Source organism: Mobula birostris, chromosome 6 (assembly GCF_030028105.1).
Source record: "Mobula birostris isolate sMobBir1 chromosome 6, sMobBir1.hap1, whole genome shotgun sequence".
NCBI classification, from domain to species: domain Eukaryota; kingdom Metazoa; phylum Chordata; class Chondrichthyes; order Myliobatiformes; family Myliobatidae; genus Mobula; species Mobula birostris.
The window spans coordinates 69911573-69927650 of NC_092375.1; the positions used below are offsets into that span (position 1 = coordinate 69911573).

Sequence of the window (16078 nt, forward strand, 5' to 3'; positions counted from 1 at the left end):
ATTCTTCTGTGCCATGTCATGCCCTTCATTCTCCACAGAGCACTGCAGAACTGTTGGCTCTCACTGGAGATCTCATCTGCCCAGTCGGCCGGAACTGATTTTGCATGCTAGGTAGGCATGACCCTATCTCACCAGGGTGTAAGTCCTGCCGGCTACCCTCACTTGGTTTAGCCTGTCTGTCGAAGTGGTGCACCAGGGTGTGTCCACTGTCATATGTATACCACAGGTGAGAGCTGAGTGTACGCTGCCGTGTTCTTCTGATCGACTGTAAACAAACAAAATCAACGGGGACACCTAGTGTAGATAATGGTCTGCTTCCATTTCAGTTTTTGACGATTGCACCCTCCAAACTTTCACCTTAGTGGTAATAGCCAGGGTGATTTCTGATTGTTGTTTTCCCTCTTTTGGAGCTTGCTGAACATTTTAGATATCTCCAGGAGCGACCTGGAAGACTTGCACCTTTTGGGCACAGCTCTGCAACCCGATTTCTCACCAGTGTCACCAATTGAAGCACTGCGGGAGACCAGATCATCAAGACAGTGGGTGCGGCTGTCGGAGGCCTCCGCACGCCAGCAATCGCCCTCTCTCAAGTTTGTTGCTGATTCTGGAGTTGGGGGATCTCAAAAGCGACGCCACAGGCTGTAACTTTGAAACGGTGAGGTGTTGACCTCTCCTCTTGCTGTGGAAGGTGTGACACTCCTCTCTCCCTCGTTAGTGAGAGAGGGAGACCTTGTGGGATGTCAAACTGTTGGGAACAGTGGTTTTTGCTGGATTGCAGATCATGGTCTCTTTGGGGGCTTTGCTGTTGCTTGCATGGTGGGTGATGGGGAGGCTGATGCTCTCTGCTGGAGCAACTGGGGTGGGGGAGAGGGGAGGGTTGGTGCTTTGATGCTGTTTGTGCCGGGGGGGGACTTTGGGGTTCTACATTTTTCTGTCATTCATTCTGTTTTTCTTCTGTTTCGTGGATGTCTGAGAAGTGTAAGAATTTCAGGTTGTATACTGTATACATTCTCTGATTGAACCATTGACACCTTCCAATTCTTCATGGTCCCTAATTTGTTGGAGTAGAGAAATAGTTTCATTTTCACTCCTGGTTATTTCTGGCATCTCCAAGACTGAATGCTTGATACTGCAGTGAGCAAAACAGATCTGAATTATCTTACTGCTTATTTCTCACCAACTATCAGTGACAAAAATCTCTGGTTTTAAACAGAAGCACATGCAATTGACGATAGTTAAAAACTGCTCGCTCTCAGCACGGTGTAGTGTCTAACAGCCACACAAGTACAAGCATCTGACGTTAGTTAGAAACTGTTTGAAAACAGTCCCCTGTCCTAATTAAGCTGCATGGTCACAACTAAAAGAAAGGAATTCCAGCTATTTTCTTGATTAGTTTTTGTCCTTTCAGAGTTGTTCCAAACAAGTGGCCATCCCAATTAAACAATGGCCCTATTAACCAGAATCCTATTAACACTCAACAGGTCAGGCAGCATCTCTGGAAAGAGAAATTAGGTTAATATTCCGTTTACTGCCTTGTTATGGATTTATCAGCTTCTGCATTTCCTTATTCCTTATGTATGAACATACTTCTCTGCTGAAACCCAGTCCAGTAATTGAATTTTACAAGATGCTGGAAACTCATGGGTAATGTCAATTTTTAACTGATCTAGATATTAATTTAACGATTTATTGAGATTGAACTTGCTCTGAACTGTTTGTTTCAAAAGCATGTTAAAGGTTACAGTTGTTTGTTTGTGAGTAATCGTTTTCATAAAATATCAGTTGATCCCTTGTGTGTTCAGTAAATAGCACGCACATTGAAAAGTCAGCCTTGGTGTTGTGATGGACTCTGGCTTAAATTTACCTGCCACATTAAGACAATTGCAAAGTCAGCCTACTACCATCTTAAAAATATAGCAACGGTTAAGGGGCTTGTGTCTCAGCAAGATCTAGTAAAACTCATCCATGCAATTATTTTTAGTAGGCTTGACTGCTATAGTGGCATTTTTGCAGGTCTCTGTTAAAAATCCCTCAGACACCTACAGCTCATTCAGAACACTGCTGCTAGAGTCCTCACTAAGACCAAGAAAGTAGAACTCCAGTTCTCGGATCACTACACTGGCTTCCTGTCCGCCAGACGATTGACTTTAAAATACTACTATGGGTTTATAAAGCACTAGATGGTCTCGGGCCAAAATACATCTCCGATCTCTTGCTGCATTGTGAACCACCCCAAGCTCTCAGGTCATCTGGGGCGGGTCTGCCTATTTTCCCCAGGGTCAAAACTAAACATGGTGAAGCAGCTTTTAGTTACTATGCTCCACCTATCTGGAATAACCTTCCAGAGGATCTGAAGTCTGCCCCAAATTTTAAGCTCTTTTAAATCAAGGCTTAAAACTTTTCTTTTTGCTGTAGCTTTTAATTAGGATCTCCTGCACTGTAACTTCTATTTATCATATCTATTTTTGTGTGATTTTATCGTCTTGTATATTGTCTGTGAAATTTGATGTTGTATTTTTATATCTTGTTCTATGTAAAACACTTTCAATTGCCTTGAATTTGAAAAGTCAGTCAGTCAGTGGGTGCCGTCCTGAATCCAGGGTTGGCAGCTATGCACCTCCATCTTCTTCGATCTTGCGACAGCACCGAGTACAGCCTCTCCTCCAGCTTGTTCTCGCTGGTCGCCTTGGCACCGCCCGTCGCCGCCCCCGCTGAACTCGAGCCCGAGGCCGCGTCAGCCTCCAGCCGCGGCCGCTTCTTCAAGCTCGGCCCTTCCTTAGGCAGAGGCCTTGGGCAGGTCCAGGCACACAGTGCAGCGCCCAAGTTAATCATATCTCTTCTAACTAGGTGCATAGCATATGATTCGTAAATACCTGGTGAGGCTTTAATCTCTTCCACGAAAGCTGGCCGTTGGCTCACAAGGAGCTCATCCGCCCTTTGTCAGGTCTTGTTTTTTCAGTCCTGCTGGGTGTCCTCACACCCTCCTCACCAGACTAAGTCCGGTGGGGGAGCTGGCCCACGTCACCGACCACTCGACCACAGCCCCCAGCCGAGCACTATACACTTTGAAAAGTGCTATACAAATAAACTTGCTTGCTTGTTCAGTACTCTAGCAGGTACATGGGAATAGAAGGATAAAAAGATCATAAGATGGCAAGTGAGCATTGAAGGCTGGGATGGGGCAGCAGAATTGGACCAGTTGGATGAAGTGGTCTTTTTCTGGGCTGGAGATTCAGTAGACTGAATTTTAATATCTAAAAGTGAGTGAGGTTTGAGAAAGAAGGTATTTAAAGAAAAAAGTTGGGCATTGACAGTACTTTGAATAGCCGTCTCAAACCTACACTCCTGTTTTTGGCTGGCTTTTCATGGGGCTCTGTGCCAAATATTTCTCAGAGAGGTAAGTTGTCCAAGATTTGTTGGTCTGATTTTACTTGGAAAAAACTTATATTTAAATGTCTGATGTTACAATTAAAAATATACTTCCATGTTGTCAGTTTGGAACCAATATTTCAAGAGGTTTAAGGACTTGTATCAGATAGAAGATCCACTGCCTGAAAGACTCATTGACCCTTCTTTGACCACTGGTAATGACAGTCACTATTTCACTTCATTGGCCTTCACCAGGTACCTATATAGGATTGCACTGAGTAACCTACATCCACATATTGAAGGTGATTGAGAGCTTGTTTAATCTGGGCAGACTGTGATGCACATTCTCTCTGCAACATGAGTGAGAACTCCGGTTTCCATTTCCGGCAGCTGCAGAGCACTATAGTCTTCATGGATGTGATCAATCACAAGAATTTGCTCTCTGTCAACATGCAGATGGCGTGAATACACTTCTGCCGCTTCACAACGTTCACTCAGCATAACAAACAATTATCCTTTTCACAGTTCTCATCAATTCACATTTTACCATTCCTACCAAAAACAGAAAGCGGGTGCAGTTAAGTAATATTTCTATAGCTAGAGAATATAATAGAAATTTGACGAGGCAAAATTGTGCCTATTGTGAATGACTTCTAAGGACTGCTTCAAACTCTGGCATAACTTCTACCTATCTTAACTGCTGAGTTGCCCTGACCACCATTCTCTGCGTTTGAGCCTCTAAAGAAGCCCCAATAACCTGCTCTCTTTGTACTTGTGCACAGGTGGACATGGACATCATTTGGTGACCGGAGAGGGGTGGCAACATGTAAGGAGTAGAAGTACTCACTTCTTTCCCTTGCATTATCAATGCTCTTATGATTCACCTTTTGTTCCCTGGTAGCAATAGCTGGTACCCATTGCGGGGTGATTGTTTGCTTGACTGACGTTTGGCCATCCAGATTATGGCGGCCATTGCATGGCGTGCAAGCACACATTGGAGGCCTGAATCAAATTTCTTTGATACTTCATGCAGTGAAATAGTCATCCCTTGAATGGAGACGTAAGTGAAAAAGCCCTTGATATGATGGTAGTTGTGCTCTGCATTCAGATTCATTTTGTTTATCACATGTACATCAAAACATACAGTGAAATTTGTGTTTGCATTAACAAGCATCACAATCTAAGGATGTGCCGGGGGCGGTTTACAAGCGTTGCAACTCATTCCAGAGCCAACATAGCATGCCCACATGCAGAACAATACAGGACACAGCATAACACATTACAGCAGCAAACAAAAAAAAACAACCAAACAAGCCCTATTCTTCCCCACACACTTACACAGATCTCCAACCCCAGACCTCCAGCCTCCAGTGGACATGTGGATTCGTGGACCTTTGGGCTTCGACTTTCCTAGTGGACCCAGGGCTCTGACCATCAGGCCTCTACTTCCGGACTTTGGGCTTTGATCTTTGGTATTGACCCCAGACCCGCCGATGATGACAAATTGAGGACCTTGGATGGGTGAATGACGGACTCCTGCAGTATGTCTGCAGTGTGTTTGGAATGTTTTCCCGTATATCACACTTTCTTTGCTACTGCAACAGGATGAAACAAGATTAACCGAGGTCCATTTCATCACGGCTGGTGACTTCAACTAGGCTAAATTCAAGAGTGTGTTACCAAAATACTATTACATGCACTCTCTTGTCCTCAAGAGGGCCGATCACCCTTGAACATTGTCATACAACTTTCAAAGATGACTACTGAGCTACCCCACGCCCTGTCCACTCTTTGGTAAATCAGACCTCTGGACTGTGCCCTACTCCGTGCATGCAAAGAGAAGCTGAAATGTGAGGATACCGTACAGAAAGTTGTACAGTGCTGATCTGAGGAAACAGATGAGCTTCTCCATAACAGCTCTGAATCAGTAGACAGGTCCATGTTCAAAGACTTAACTGTCAGTGTAGATGAGTATGTCACTACTTTCAGGGATTTTATCAGCACATGTTGAGGACGCTGTGTACTGAAGAATAAAATCTAGGTGTTCCCAAATCAGAAACCATAGCTGGACCAGGAGATGCACTCCCTACTGAAATTTAGGTCCAAAGCGTTCAAATCAGGGGAGCCTGACGTTTACAAGAATTCAAGAAATGATCTCCATAAAGCTATAAGAGAGGCTAAGAGTCAGTACCAGTCCAAAATAGAGTCCTAGGCCAGTTATCATTTTTGGCAGGGCTTACATGCTATAATGGACTACAAAACGAAGCTGGGCGGCAGCATCACTCACAGCAACACTTCCCTTCCCAATGAGCTGAAGCATTCTATCCCATTTCCAACCAAAGAGAATGGATATGTCACCACCCAGTAGCTTCCTGTATACCTGAACCCACAGTCACCATTGTGGATGTAAGATCAGTAAGATTGAGAGTGAACCTGCAAAAACCATTTAGCCCAGATGGTGTCCTTAGATCCCGTGCAGATCAGCCGATGTGGGAATTTGAAGATATTTTTAACCTCTCGCTGGCAGCTCCACCTGCTTTAGAAAGATTGCTATCACCCTAGTTCCTAAGGAAAAACAAGGTAATGTGCCTTAACAACTACCTTAACCAGGGTCTCTGACATCTAACATGAAGTGCTTCAAGGGGCTGGTCATGGCATGCATCAACACTAGCTTTCCCACTGCAATTTGTCTATCACTGAAAGTGGTCTATAATGAATACCATCTCCCTGGCCCTACATGCATCTCTGGAGCATTCAGACAGTAAAGACACTTACAGTAAAGACACATCAGACTATTGTTTATTGACCACATCAACCTTCTAAATCTGAAGAGTCCAAGCAAACATTACTGAACTCTAGACTCTAGGAGTCAATGGTTCCCTCTGTAAATGGATTCTTGACTTCCTGACCAACAGTCCTCAATCGGTAAAGACAGGTAGCAACACAGCCACATGACCATTCTATGTTGTGTCCTCATCCCACTGTTATACTCCCTATACACTCACAACTGTGTAGTCAGATTCTGCTCCAGCTCCAGGTACAAATTTGCAGATGCATCTCAAACAGTAATGAGCCAGAGTACAGCAAGGAGATAGAGAGCCTGGTGACATACCAACATGACAATAACATTTCCCTCAATGCTAGTAAAACAAAACAGCTGGTCATTGACTTCAGGAAGGGGCACGGTGGACTTGCTCCAGCTTACATCAATGGTGCTGAGGTCAAGAGGGTTGAGAGTTTTGAGTTCCTAGGAGTGAACATCACTAATAGCCTGTTCTGTTCCAACCATATTAACACCATGGTCAAGAAAGCTCATGGATGCCTTTACGTCCTCAAGAGTCTAATAAAATTTGGTAGGTCCCCTTTGACCCTCACCAATATTTGTTAATGTATTATAAAAAGCATCCTATCTGGATGGGGCACAGCTTGGTATGGACTAAGCCTACAAAAGGTAGTGGATTCGGCCTGGTGCATCATGGGTAAACCCCTCCCAACCATTGAGCACATCTACATGAAACACTGTCATAGGAAAGCAGCATTCATCATCAGAGATCCTCACCACCCAGGTCATGTTCTCTTCTTGCTGCTGCCATCACATAGAAGGTTTCTACCCCTCAACCATCAGGCTCTTGAATAAAAGGGTATAACTGCACTTACTTCACCCATCATTGAATTGTTCCCACAATCAATGATCTCACTTTAAGGGCTCTTTATCTCATTATCTTATGTTCCTGTTACTTAGTGCTATTTATTTATATTTGCGTTTGCAGTTTGTTGTCTGCACTCTGGCTGATCTTTCATTGATGCTGTTAAGGTTACTATTCTATAGATTTGCTGAGTACACCTGCAGGAAAATGAACCTCACAGTTGTTTATGATGACATATATGTACTTTGATAATAAATTTACTTTGAACTTTTCGAACTTTGACCTGCTCTGCTTGTCACCGCAAGAAACTACAGAGAGTGTGAGCATAACTCAGCACATTACAGAAACCAGCCTCCTCTATACCTTCTATGTGATGGCAGCAGCAAGAAGAGAACATGACCTGGGTGGTGAGGATCTCTGATGATGAATGCTGCTTTCCTATGACAGTGTTTCATGTAGATGTGCTCAATGGTTGGGAGGGGTTTACCCATGATGCACCAGGCCAAATTCACTACCTCTGTGAATTCTGTACACACTTCCTGTAGCCTCAGTAAAACTGTCAGCATGATCAAAGGCCTCATCCACCCTAGATATTCTCTCCCATTGAGCAGAAGATACGAAAGCCTGAAAGCACGTACCATCAGGCTCAAGGACAGCTTCTATGCTGCTGTAATAAGACTATGAAATATTTCCCTTGTACAATAAGATGGACCCTGGACCTCACAATCTACCTTGTTACGATCTTGTGCTTTATTGCCTACCTGCACTTTCCAGTTAGTTCTGCATTCCTTTTGGTAACTGGGAGTATGTGTTCTCCATTCTGGGCTTGGGATACGTTGTGCTTTAGAGGCACACTCTCCATTGTACTTAGTAATTGTACTGTAAATCTTCTCAATTAGTCATCCGGTCACCAGTGTCCTTAAGGGAAGGAAATCTTCCATCCTTACTTGGTTGGATATGAAGGTTGACTCGGAACAGCCATTCCGGGATAAATTGGGGTATATGGTAGGAACTCTTGAACACAGTGTACCTGCAAATTCTTTCTGCCTGGATGTGCCACCTTGGTTTTACCAGAGAGTTTAACCCTCCCATTCTCAGGAGAAGTATCTCTTTGTGGAGTTTAAGAATTTCCAGCATCACTTTGGGGTTGCAACGTGACTTCTCCCTCGGTCCACAAATTTTGCCTGAACTGTTGAGCATTCCCAACATTCTCTGATTTACTATAGGTAGATTAGATTATGAGGACACACAGTCCTCTTTTATTGTCATTTAGTAATGCATGCATTAAGAAATGATACAATGTTCCTCCAGTGTGATATCACAGAAACATAAGACAGACCAAGACCGAAAACTGACAAAAAACGCATAATTATAACATATAGTTACAACAGTGCAAACAGTACTATAATTTGATGAAGAACAGACCACGGGCATGGTAAAAAAAAGTCTCAAAGTCTCTTGATAGCCCCATCATCTCACGCAGATGGTAGAAGGAAGAAAACTCTCCCTGCCATGAGCTTCCAGCGCCGCAAACTCGCCGATGCAGCATGCTGGAAGCACCCGACCACAGTCTGACTCTGAGTCCGTCTGAAAACTTCGAGCCTCCGACCAGCCCTCCAACACCGAGCACCGAGCACCATCTCTGCCGAGCGCTTCGACCCCAGCTCCGGCCGCCAGCAACAGGCAAAGCTGAGGATTTGGGGCCTTCCCCCCCACCCCCGGAGATTCTCGATCGCATAGTAGCAGCAGCAGTAAACCGGGCATTTCAGAAGTTTCTCCAGATGTTCCTCCATGCTTCTCACGTCTGTCTCCATCAAATCAGAATTGTGCACGGCTCCTATTTAACAAATACGATGTCATTCACCAGAGAGGCCACGCGCGCTGCGTCGCGTCGCCATCTTCTCCTCCCTCCTTTTTTTTTAACCCATCATTTGTAGTGTTTTATTTTTGTTCTAATTTCATTTCAACTGAACATAAAAAAATTGTCGTCTTTAATTAGGAGGAGCAGCGGTGATTGGGTAATTTACTTGTTAATCAGGCTTGATGATGGATGGAGATGGGTTTTGTGCACATAGTTTATATGCAATAGTTGTCCTCTTGCTGCATTTGCTGTGGAAGTGGCTCTGTTCTTATTGGAAGAAATTGCTGCAGTTCCCATTCCCTTTGCTCATTAAATGTTTTCTTAGTAAATTTACTCATATGCTGTACAATGCATTGTTTATTGTGTTTATTAAAAGACTATGATCTCTGTGTTTCATGTCCAAATAATTGATTGGCACAGTATTTGTTAAGAATTACTATACAAAAGGATTTAATGTGCTTGCTGCATATGTCTGCAAATAACGTTACACAGAACTTGCTTCAGTTCACCAGCATGTTATTTAAAGCTTCCTGAAGATTGGTACTACTGGGTTTTAACAGCCCCAAAACATGTGTCATAAAGACTTTTCTAAAACAATACAAGAAAATAAAGAGAACAAGAAAACTATTAACTTTGCTTTGAATTTTTATATTTTATAGGTTCCAAAACACAAACAGTATTGTGTTTGTTACATTATTTAAAAGGAAGGTCAAGGATAAAAGAGTTTGAAAGAAATATGTTTATGCCCAACCTCCCTGAGAGATTTTGTTATTGTTTTATGATTGTCCATGTAAATAAATTAGTACTTCAACTACTTCTAGAACTTAGAGCAGTTTATTTTATTCTTTGTTCTCCTTTTAGGTTTTAGGAGGTAATTGGGACTGGGCAGCGAGCTATTGACAGTAAGAGTTTTATGGAACAAGATAAATTTATCTGAAAACCCAATAGTATGCAGCTCTCCCCATCTTGTGCTGATTTATCAGAAAGAACAATGTACCTTTTCTGTGTTATGTTTTCTGGCTGTCAAATGTTCCCTTTGCGGTAAAATACACCTAAATAATTTCTATGTAGGCAAACAAACAATAAAAGTTGTTTAGAGTTTGTAGAGCATTTGAAACAGTGGTGGCATTTTATGGAGAACAATAATATTTTGCTTGTCTCACTGGATATTTGTGGTGTCTTTCGTTTGCAATTGAATATAAATTTTTGCTCCCTGATTATTCAGTCAATTTGCTGAGTTTTTTGCATCAGAGCTACAAAGGCAGAAGGGCCCCAGAGTTTGATTCCCATCAGGTAAATTGAAGAGAGCCCTCAAAGTAAATATGAGTATCTTAAATGTGTGTGTGTGTGTGTGTGTGTGTGTGTGTGTGGTGGTGGGGGGGGAGCAAGATTGCCGACATTTTGGGTTGATCCTGGACCAAGATTAAGAGTGGAGAGGGAAGGCAGACAGTATGAAAGGGAAAGGGGGAAAATGGGACCGATGATAGTTGAACCAAGAAGGCTGATGAGCACATGAAGTCAAGAGGAGGAGGGGTGGAAGTAGAAAACACAAGTGGGAGGGTGATAGGTGTTAGTGCTGGATATGCAGCTCACTACTGATTTTTAGACTTGATTTAGGTAGCTTATCAAATTTTGGCTGCCTATGTTTTGTAATAATTTTGAAGCCTCACCATTTGCTTTGTGCATTGGCTCAGTGGGGTCTGATTTTGCACAAGGGTTGTAACAGTTACGTTTCTGTACTTTACGATGCAGGGGCAGTTTAAGGGGACTTGCAGAGGGCTGCAAGAGCTGCTGACAGGTAGTTTAGAACTGAAATTGCCCTGGGATGATGGTACATAAAGGAAGCTTGCTCTATGGTTCTTCATTGCTGCACTGGAGACCTTGGCGCAGGATGCAGACAGGAGAAGTGTTGTTCTCTTTCTGCAGGGGCTTTGTCACAAAGTGGAGACAGCTGGCACAGTCAGTGCAGGCAGCTGAGCTCCATTAGTATGTCATGACGTACAGTGACCTTTATGCTCTCATTGATTAGTAAATGTATCTTCCAATGAAATATCACATTTACCACAACAGTGACATTGACCATACTCAATGTACAACTTGCAAGCAGCCCTGCAAAACCCTATCAAACAAAATGTGACTCCAAGCCAAACAAAAATATAATGTGACTTACACACACTACTGGTGTTCAGCCACAGATATCTATTTAGCTGACGGGTTGGATTACTAGCAACACACATCAAAGTTGCTGGTGAACGCAGCAGGCCAGGCAGCATCTGTAGGAAGAGGTGCAGTCGACGTTTCAGGCCGAGACTCTTCATCATGACTAACTGAAGGAAGAGTGAGTAAGGGATTTGAAAGTGGGAGGGGGAGGGGGAGATCCAAAATGATAGGAGAAGACAGGAGGGGGAGGGATGGAGCCAAGAGCTGGACAGGTGATTAGCAAAAGGGATATGAGAGGATCATGGGACAGGAGGCCCAGGGAGAAAGACAAGGGGGCAGGGTAACCCAGAGGATGGGCAAGGGGTATAGTCAGAGGGACAGAGGGAGAAAAAGGAGAGAGAGAGAAAGAATGTGTGTATATAAATAAATAATGGATGGGGTACGGTGGGGGGGGGGGCATTAGTGGAAGTTAGAGAAGTCGATGTTCATGCCATCAGGTTGGAGGCTACCCAGACAGAATATAAGGTGTTGTTCTTCCAACCTGAGTGTGGCTTCATCTTTACAGTAGAGGAGGCCGTGGATAGACATGTCAGAATGGGAATGGGATGTGGAATTAAAATGTGTGGCCACTGGGAGATCCTGCTTTCTCTGGCGGACAGAGCGTAGATGTTCAGCAAAGCGGTCTCCCAGTCTGCGTCGGGTCTCGCCAATATATAAAAGGCCACATCGGGAGCACCGGACGCAGTATATCACCCCAGTCGACTCACAGGTGAAGTGTTGCCTCACCTGGAAGGACTGTTTGGGGTCCTGAATGGTGGTAAGGGAGGAAGTGTAAGGGCATGTGTAACACTTGTTCCGCTTACACGGATAAGTGCCAGGAGGGAGATCAGTGGTGAGGGATGGGGGGGACGAATGGACAAGGGAGTTGTGTAGGGAGCGATCCCTGCGGAATGCAGAGGGGGGGAGGAGGGAAAGATGTGCTTAGTTGTGGGATCCCGTTGGAGGTGGCGGAAGTTACGGAGAATAATATGTTGGACCCGGAGGCTGGTGGGGTGGTAGGTGAGGACCAGGGGAACCCTATTCCTAGTGGGATGGCGGGAGGATGGAGTGAGAGCAGATGTACGTGAAATGGGGGAGATGCGTTTAAGAGCAGAGTTGATAGTGGAGGAAGAGAAGCCCCTTTCTTTAAAAAATGAAGACATCTTCCTCGTCCTAGAATGAAAAGCCTCATCCTGAGAGCAGATGCGGCGGAGACGGAGGAATTGCGAGAAGGGGATGGCGTTTTTGCCAGAGACAGGGTGAGAAGAGGAGTAGTCCAGATAGCTGTGAGAGTCAGTAGGCTTATAGTAGACATCAGTGGATAAGCTGTCTCCAGAGACAGAGACAGAAAGATCTAGAAAGGGGAGGGAGGTGTCGGAAATGGACCAGGTAAACTTGAGGGCAGGGTGAAAGTTGGAGGCAAAGTTAATAAAGTCAACGAGTTCTGCATGCGTGCAGGAAGCAGCGCCAATGCAGTCGTCGACGTAGCGAAGGAAAAGTGGGGGACAGATACCAGAATAGGCACGGAACATAGATTGTTCCACAAACCCAACAAAAAGGCAGGCATAGCTGGATTACTACCTACTTTTCTCCAGGGTGCTCTGGAGTTTCTTGACATCAAGATGAGTAGATGAAATTGGTTGAAGCTTGGAGTTTAAAAATATTGGTTTTCAATTTAACCACCCACTATGCTAACTTAATTTGTTCTAAAAAAATAAAAAAAAAAACTCTAAATATCAATATTTGTAGTAGCTGCCAAAATTTCCATGATATCACATTGGATTCTTAATCTTAACAGATCTCTTCATACTTAAAATAAACAGAGATTTTGTGTGTCAAAAAAAGTCACCATGAAATGCATGAAGGTTGAAATCAAAGTCTCATGGTTTGTTCAAATTGGATTTCTAAAGCTATGAATCTTAAGGAGTTTATCAAAAGGAATCTTACTTATATTTTGGTAATACAAACTTTTTTTCAGTTTGTCTGCCTGAGGTCTTATCTCCATTCATCAGAACAACAAATCTATAAAAGAAAAACAATCTCAATTGTATCTTATTCAACCTGGAACAAAAGCAAAATGTTCCTTTTGTTGGAAAGAGCAAAAACTGCTGGAAGCATCCAGCAGGTCTGGCAAATTCGGCGGATGAGGTATAATAGCAGAGAAGGTGAAGGTGGTGAGAATAATGGAGGAAATAATGTGTCAATTAAGGGCACTTAAAATCAGATTAATTTCTTTGTCTGTGTAATGTGTTGCTGACATTGCAAAACCTGGCCTTCTTGGACCTGTCCAGCAGGCATATCTATATAGAAAAGAAAAAGGGGAAAAATGGCAGGTAAAAGTGGTCAATTCTCATAAAATGAGAAAGAAGGAGTAATCTAAAGTCGGAAAAATTGATTTTGAGTCCTACAGGCTACAACGTGTCTAGACCGAAGATGAGATGTTGTGTCCCTGCACTTGGATTAGGCTTCATTGTAATAGCGGAAGAGACGAAAGACAGAAAGGTGATGATGAACTAAAATCCATCATGCATTTTAAAGGAACTTTAATGCAAAAATCTTGTCACAAAGGATTTATAAGTATTGCAGGTAGAAATGTTCATGTACTTACAAGTGTGTGTTTTAGACAGTGAAAAGCTTGTTCTTGTCCATTATCAAATGCCATTTTTGGAATTTGCCCAAGCTATGAGGCGGTGGTGGAACACTGGAGTATGGTGAGTGTGCGCATGGACATTGATCCTGTACATGTATAATGCTATGCTTGGAAAACATTGTCTGGTCAACATGAGGAAGGATGCATCTTTAGTTTTGTTCAATGATAATGGTGCAAGGGTAGAAAGAAAGACCATTTTTGGTAATACTTCGTATAAGACAGAGCAAGTAATTGTGGAAATGGGTGATTAATGGCAGATTGACTTGGAAACTAAAGGAAAGGCTGGTCAACTATGTCTCAGGTGATAAGATGGCCATGGCAATGCAGAAATGGATACAGCTCTGCCACAGCTCTCGGGTCCTGGGTTGAATTCTGACCTCGGATCCTGCCCCTATGGTTTTCTTCCAGGTGCTCCAATTTCCTCCCATGTGCCAAAGGGAGTAATTGACCTTGTGAGTGGGATTTATGGGGTTGCTCTAAGAAACAGCACAGATTCAGTGCGATGAATGGCCTCCTATGCCATGAGAAATATGATTTTTGAGGGAAATGAGGCAATTCCAGTCATATTGGGTACAATCTGTAATTTATGACAGAGGCTTTTCCAGTGATTTGCTAGAGAAGGAAGTATGATTGGTGAGGCTCAGTTGGTATATTGTATTACAGCAAAGATGGATGTAGATTAGATGACAACAATTTATTCAAGAACTCTGAAGAGGAAAGGAAAGTTGACATTGGTAGAATGGTGTTATCTGGTCATTCTCACAGGAGTTTGGTATAAAGCAGCATTAGTAGAGAGAAACATAATCTGCCACTAAACTAATTTTTACAATAAAATATGATGCAATTTGATCTAATAACATGGTAAATCTCATTGATGAGATTTGTCACCAGGCTTGAGGTGATAAAATTATGTGCACGGATTATATATAAAAAAATCATTGCATGAGGCTGAATCATGCTGGCTGTGGCACTACTAGGTAACAGATGTTAGTGCATTTATCTCTCTGCTCCAAATGTGTATTCAACATGATGTTTAAAAATTTAATTTTTTTCAATTATTCTGGATCTTAACAGGATATAGATATTCTAACATTAGAGACATTTAAATGTCATTTCAGCTCCTGGACTGCTTTAGCAAAAGATGAGGCCATGCCCTCATTTCTGCCTCCTGAGAAAAGGCTTTTACAGCATAGCAAAATGCTGCCAGAGGCCTCTTTGCAACTGATGCCTCACGACATGTCCCTGAATTAACCCCCTTCCCCAACTCTTACCAAGTGCAGCTTGTACAGGTGAGTCTGTAGATATGATTGGTCAACTCACATCCATCCAAGGTAACATGAGCAAGTGTACCTGCATGCCCAATCAGCTCATCGGCAATTTAACAGGAAAGGCACAAAGACATTCATCTTGTTTTGAAATGTAAAAAAATGATATAACAAGCTTAAGTTGTTTTATATGTTTATGCTCTAATATTTTGTAAGGATGAGCAACCATGGCACTGCTCAAAGTTGATTGGAAGGGAATACTAGCAGGGATGACGATAGAGCAGCAATGCCTGGAGATTCTGGAAGTAATTCAGAAGATGCCAGACCAGTTCATCCCAAAGAAGAAGAAGCATTCTAAAGGGAGGATGAGGCAACCAAAGCTGACAAGGAAAGTCAAACACAGCATAAAAACAAAAGAGAAGGCATACAATATACCAAAAATTAATGGGAATTTGGAGGATTGGGCAGCTTTTAAAAACCAACAGAAGGCAACTAAAAAGGAAATAAAGCAACAAAAGGTGAAATGTAAAGGTAGGAAGTGTATTTGGGTGCAGCTCCTTACAGAACTAGAGCTGGAGCTGAATGACCTTTGGCTCATTCTGGAGAATGAAGAAATGATAGATAAGAGCTACAGGAAGGTGGTCACAGTTACTGAAGGCAGATAGTTTGAGGAGGCAGGTAGCTGGGTAACTGTCAAGGACAGAAAAATAGTGCAGTGTACAAATGTAACCATTCCCCTCAGCAATAAGAATACAGCTTTGGATACTGTCAGGGAACAACCTACTAGGGAAAATCTGTAGTGACCAGTTTCTGGCAATGTCTCTTGCTCTGTTGGTCGGAAGGGAAGTAGGGAGAAGTGGAGAGTGGTGGTGATATGGAATACAAAAGACAAGGAGAACAGACATGAAATTCTGTGGATGTGAAAGAGACTCAGATACTATGTTACCTCCCAGGTATCAGGGCCAGGGACATCTCTGACTGGGTCTACAGCTTTCTTGAAAATTGTGGTGAACAGCCAGATGTCATAGTACTTGTTGGTACCAAGGACAAAAGGTAAGAAAATAGATGAGGTCCTGAAGAGAGAAAA

General features: G+C 43.0%; 1 protein-coding gene across 1 annotated transcript in view; it reads left to right on the plus strand.

The window, feature by feature from the left end:
* The window catches only part of LOC140199091 (glutamate receptor ionotropic, kainate 1-like), a 369321-nt gene that overhangs the window by 84335 nt on the left and 268908 nt on the right, over nt 1-16078 (plus strand). The gene's annotated exons all lie outside the window — the stretch shown is intronic.